Genomic DNA, 5,310 nt, shown 5'->3' with positions numbered 1-5,310 from the left:
GGTGAGCATCTTAGGGGGCTGCTGCTCCTGTTCGTTTTCCACGGCCTTAATCGGAGTGTCACTAGCAAAAAAAGAAAAAAAAACTGTGTGTGTGTGTGTGACTAGCTAAATTATGTTCAGAGTTCAGACTCGACCGAGCATTTATTTGTACTGTGGTTTTTCATGTGTGTGAACTGGACCACTGGAGTGCCAAATAAAGCAGCTTCTATGTGTAACGTGAGCATAATTCTGCAAACTATCTCATCTTTTTTGTTGTTACCTGTGAAGAAGACGGGCTCCTAAGTGAGCTGTTGGTTTGGCCCAGACTATGCCTTTTGTGGATGACATGCTGCCTAAGTTGTACTCCCTTCATTTCTAAATATTTGTCTTTCTAAACATTTTAAGTGGACTACAACATACAGATGTATGTAGACATATTTTAGAGTATAGATTCACTCGTTTTACTTCGTACGTAGTCATCTGTTGAAATTTCTATAAATACAAATATTTGGGAACGAAGGGAGTAGCTGGTAATGTGAGCGCTGACTCTCTCAGCTCCTTTTTCTCACGGCTGCATGCTTCACATAGCCAACTCAAGAACAATGGAGTAACATGTATTTGATTATCTCAGTTCCTTTCTTTACCACACCTAAGTACAACGCACGCACGCACACTTGCCCACTAACACAACCAACAAACTAGCACATGCACGCACTTACCAAGGCCACTAACACACGCACACATCCAGCTAACAAGAATTGACCACATCTACTATACTACAGACCTCTTCACAAGGCCACACAGAACTCCTGTCCATCAGCTCCAACTTGTGCAGGTCGTTGGCTTCAGAGCTTCATGCATCACCGTCTCACACGGCAAGCTAGCTTCACGCCACAGCTTGGACTTTCTCCATGCATGCTCTCAGAACTGAAACGCCACAGCTTGGACTCTCTATGCATGCTCTCAGAACTGAAACATCCAACTTGTACGCACGTACCTCCGCACAGACACACTACTACATGCAGTAAGAAAATAAACATGCAGATACAGAAAACATCAAGATTACATCTCACAGGTAACAACAGCGGATGGCCTTGACTGTGTCGCTTTCGGTATAAACCGAGTTGACTGAACGTCCAAATGATGAACTGAGACGGCAATGGAAGATTTTTCTTTTTTGTTTGCGGATAGATAGATAATGCTATATATGAGCATAGGTTCATTGAAGTCTGTATTTATACATCGCATCACATCCACCCACAATTTGCAGAAGCAATGAAGCTGCATATATACATGGATCACATCCACCCATCGGATCATATCTATTGAGAAATTACATATACTTTTGTATTTTAAAAAGAGGGCTCCTCTCGGATTTCATGCATCAACGGAACCAATGTCTTCTACAAACTATAAAAGCAAGACCAGAAAAGAAAAATGAGAAGCAGCAACATCATCTTGCCAAGAGACTGCTTGACCCGCACTGGGGCGGCAAACGTCCCACTAACATATAGAATAACCATATACTCCATATAGAATAACCATATGCTCGACAAGTATAACACAAATCAATAAAAACTACTCCATCTGATCCATAATAAGTGTCACAGTTTTGAACTAAGGTCGAACTAATCTAATTTCAAACTTGCGACACTTATTTTGGATCGGAGGGACTACTACATATGCAGCGACTAGTGAAAAATCTCAGGACAAGTGTGTGTGCGGCTGCTATGAAAGGATGTCTTCATTGAAATGTTCATTGCAGATACTAGCCCCACCGAGACCTCCGCCGCCGCCGGCCGAAGCAGCAGAGGAGGTGGAGGCCGACGTGGTGGCGACGCCCCCTCTGCCGGCGGTTGCGGCGGACGCTGTTTGGGCTTTGGCAGCTGTGAAGATACCTACCACCGGTCCAAGGAAGTCCAATGCAAACGAAGTTGTATCTGACGAAGGCAGTGACAAGGCTGAAGCTGAAAAATTATCTAAGTGGGCAATCAAAAAGAAAAAAGCTGACTTCCTATAGGTGCGGTGAGCCAGGACAGTTTGTGGCCGAATACACTAAGGAGTTGTGCGATCACTGTCTTAAATCACAACATGTGACCGGTGAGTGTCCTTTGCTTTCTGGACCCAAACCGGCAGTCTCGATATACGGGGTGTCTTGCCAGGAGCTTATGTTTTTTGTGTCACCGGAGGTGGCACCATCGATACAGGCACTGGAGGGATCTTTCCCAGGAGTGGTCAAGGTGACTACTGGTGTCATGACTGAAGCATAGATTGTGCAGCAGCTGCGTGAGTTGGCATCAGGTAACTTTCAGTGGAACCTTGTCAGGTTGGAGAACCAGACGTACAAGGTAGAGTTTCCCACTAAGGACGATCAATTACATATCCTGAAATTCGGCATGTGCAGAGTTTCGAGTACTAGCATCATCTTCGAGTTTGACGAGTGGAAACAGAAAGAACCTCAGGGCACACCATTGGAACACATTTGGGTTCGTTTTTCGGGTGCTCCACCTAAGCCGCTTAATAATTTCTTAGTCACATGGAGCTTGGGTTCCCTCATTGGCAAGACTGAGAAGGTGGACATGCCATTTACTCGTGCCCATGCATGGGGTTGCGAGATTACTTGCTAGTGTGGTAAGTATTGAGTTTGTGCCGGAAGTGGTCAAGTGGACACATGCCGGGGTCACATATGAGTTAGAGATTGAGATTGACGATACGGTGACACACGAGGAGACTGGTGAGCATCAGATTATGGACACTACTGAGGGGGGTGGACCCTCGGGGATCAGAACAAGGGGACTGAGGACAAATCTTGGGACACGGCCAAGAGGTCTAATCCGCAGACTGATAAGGCAGATAATTCTGCCAAGGGCGCGTCATCCTCCACGACACCGATGAATGCAGTTCATTTTGGTTCTTTTGTTTCATATTTGGCTCCCAGTCATCTTTGGAGCAACAGAGTGGAGCTGGACGATCCAGCAGAGCTTGAGTTACCGCCGTTGTTGCCTCTTGATTGTGGGTCACGGACGCATCGCACTCCGCCTAGGGTGATTTTCGGGCCGGAGAGATTTACGCCGCGGGCGACTGCTGTTATGGATACTGTTGCGCAGGAGGCCCTCGTCTGTGACTACCCTGCAGTGGGCACTCGGGGGCCGCCTCGGTGGAGAGGGCGCCCAGCCCGATGGTGCCCGCGGCGACAGGTGTTCGAGGCACCGGGGCCAGTGCCGAGGTTGGGGTGGGGTGTGGGCAGGCGGCTCCTACTCCCCCCATAGCGGTCACCTGGGACACCGCCTCGATGGAGAGGATGAGCGCGCCGACCCTCCATGCCGACGATGCTCCGAGTACTGGGACGGGTGTCCGTGGCGGCTCGCGTGCAGAAAGAAGCCGGTCAGCGCATCGTGGCGACGGGCAGCGGCGCATGCAGGCATGCTCAGCTACGTGCATTCATAGCAGACTAGCTAGACATGTCGTGCATGCATAGCAGGCTTCTGTCGTTGCGGCGCGCGCAGGGCCCAATAGTCTAACCACGGCCCAATGGGCGAACAGCGGCACCTTCCGATGCGGCCCCAATTTTCAGGTCCAACGGGCGACATAGTCTAGCACGGCCCCACTCGTCAGTGTAAATTCTTAGTGGTCAACCTAATGCAGACTTTTTCCTATGTTGGAGTTGATAAAAGACATCCCTAATTATGCCTGAAAATTCCAAGTAACTGAACATTAGTGATCTCCATGATTCTGTCATAGATTATCTAAACCAACTAGGGTAATATGGATATTTACTTTCCAGTTATTATTTATTCCAAAAATACAAAGATACGAAAATACTTATTACCACTTTATTAATTAATATATAGTACAATTAGCAAAGCTAGTAAGGTTGACACCCCTGTTGCAATTGTTGGGGTCACAAATAATGTTTTGTTAGTATTGCGGAATTAATTATTGGTGTAGAAAACTTCTACATCCTCAAATACTTAGCTCTCATTGGAAACTTATTTTTTGTTACAAACCTCTGCACTTGAGGGCCCCAATTCCTTACATCCTAATAAGACATCATTCGGTTGTAAGAATCCCAACCCTTCCATATACTCTAGATTTTTCTATTTGCATCCATGTCTAAGTATATATCACTATAATGATATTTCTTATACCCATCACCGTTAGAGTGTCTACTAATTTCCTTTTGAGATGTCAACTAATATATTTAAGAATATGCAAAACAAATATGCAGTATATTTATGGAAGTGTCACAAATTATTCAAGAAGCATGTGATTTGTCATTTCTTTTTACATTTGGATTTAGGTAATTATGTTTTAAGATTCAATATATCAAAATATATAACTTTGAAAATTGATTTGAAATTATCACGATTCAATATTTGCGATTTAACACAAATAATTATAAACAAGTATTAAAGTTTAGTATATATGAATTTCAAAAGACTGCATGTATGTGTCCGCCGGGCGCCAGCATATCTGTCCGCTAGGTTTCTAATGTATATTGTTTCCACAAGTTGTCAAGTGTCATGTATGAGAGGAGTGAAGTTGACAATGAATCAAGCTAATACTTCCAATCAAATAACCAACTTACAGCTTAATATCAAAGTAGTAGCAAAAAAAAATAGGAGGCCCAATTTAGCTACATCCCAAACAGGAATAGCACTGCTCCCTTGGTAGTTCAGTAACCAGTAACATTACAAAAAACAGGAATAGCACTGCCAAAAGCATTGAAAGCATGCGCAGAATTTTGTGAACACCGCCACCAGTAGTTCTGAAAGGGAACTCTTCATCAAAACGACTAATGAAGTGTTCTGGAACACAATAAGTGTTAGCCACACTTAATACAGGTTCCTCGCTAGAGCACGCAATCATTATTCTGTTCATCATCTCAGTCAGTTGAGCTACTGCATATGCCACACATTCACCTGCACAAAAACAGAACAAGAATGAGTAGGTTATACACAACATAAGAGCATTTACGATAAAAGAAATCACTTACATATATTACTAGATAATTTATAGGCATTCATAATAAATATTAAAATATAAAACTAGCACATTACTACAAACAAGAATTAGGACAGTGAAGAGTTAATCAGCACAAAATTGGTCAGGAGGAAGAACGAAAACTACCATAGGTAGAACAGATGTTGTACGACAGATTTGAAATGCACAAAAGAACTTACCAGGATCGCCTACTTTGATTTTCTGTTCTTTGACTTCACCCACAATCGAAATTCCATTCATCAAGACAGTTGCAAGGTTTAAACTAAAGTTATTTGGGTTCTACAAGAAACAAGTTATAAGTTTCATTCGAGAGAAACAAAGTAACAA

The sequence above is a fragment of the Triticum aestivum genome, chromosome 6A (genome assembly GCF_018294505.1).
Source record: "Triticum aestivum cultivar Chinese Spring chromosome 6A, IWGSC CS RefSeq v2.1, whole genome shotgun sequence".
NCBI classification, from domain to species: domain Eukaryota; kingdom Viridiplantae; phylum Streptophyta; class Magnoliopsida; order Poales; family Poaceae; genus Triticum; species Triticum aestivum.
Note: the sequence above shows the minus strand (reverse complement) of the source record.